At 29.7% G+C, this 343-nt stretch overlaps 1 protein-coding gene across 2 annotated transcripts in view; it reads left to right on the top strand.

The window, feature by feature from the left end:
• Positions 1-343, top strand: part of LOC119581615 (protein wntless-like) — a gene marked incomplete in the record, with an annotated part of 25965 nt that overhangs the window by 17278 nt on the left and 8344 nt on the right.

The following is a 343-nucleotide window of genomic DNA, read 5'->3' as shown; positions in this document are numbered from 1 at the left end:
ATTTGAGTACACCATTTTGATTAAATTGTGGATTCAAATAGGGAAAAAAACTCCTCCTGTCTCCTAATTGAGTCAACGATTTTATTGTTTGGCAATTTGATGTAAGGAAATGAGCAAGATTTAGTTATCCCTTGGAGATTTTAAAAGATTTTTTTTTTTTCTATGAAGAAATTTCATAATTGTACTTTCAGCACAGATGCTCCCAAAGTTTTGATATTCGTAAAGTTTCGTAAACAAAAGAAAAAAGTTTGTCTAGAATGTTTTGATTAAAGTTTCAGAATACTTATTGTTGTGGTTTGAGCAAATCTATGAGGTTCGATGTAAAGAAAATGAGGAATCATGT

The sequence above is a fragment of the Penaeus monodon genome, chromosome 15 (genome assembly GCF_015228065.2).
Source record: "Penaeus monodon isolate SGIC_2016 chromosome 15, NSTDA_Pmon_1, whole genome shotgun sequence".
Lineage (NCBI taxonomy): Eukaryota > Metazoa > Arthropoda > Malacostraca > Decapoda > Penaeidae > Penaeus > Penaeus monodon.
Note: the sequence above shows the minus strand (reverse complement) of the source record. Positions and strands in the feature narration are given on the sequence as shown.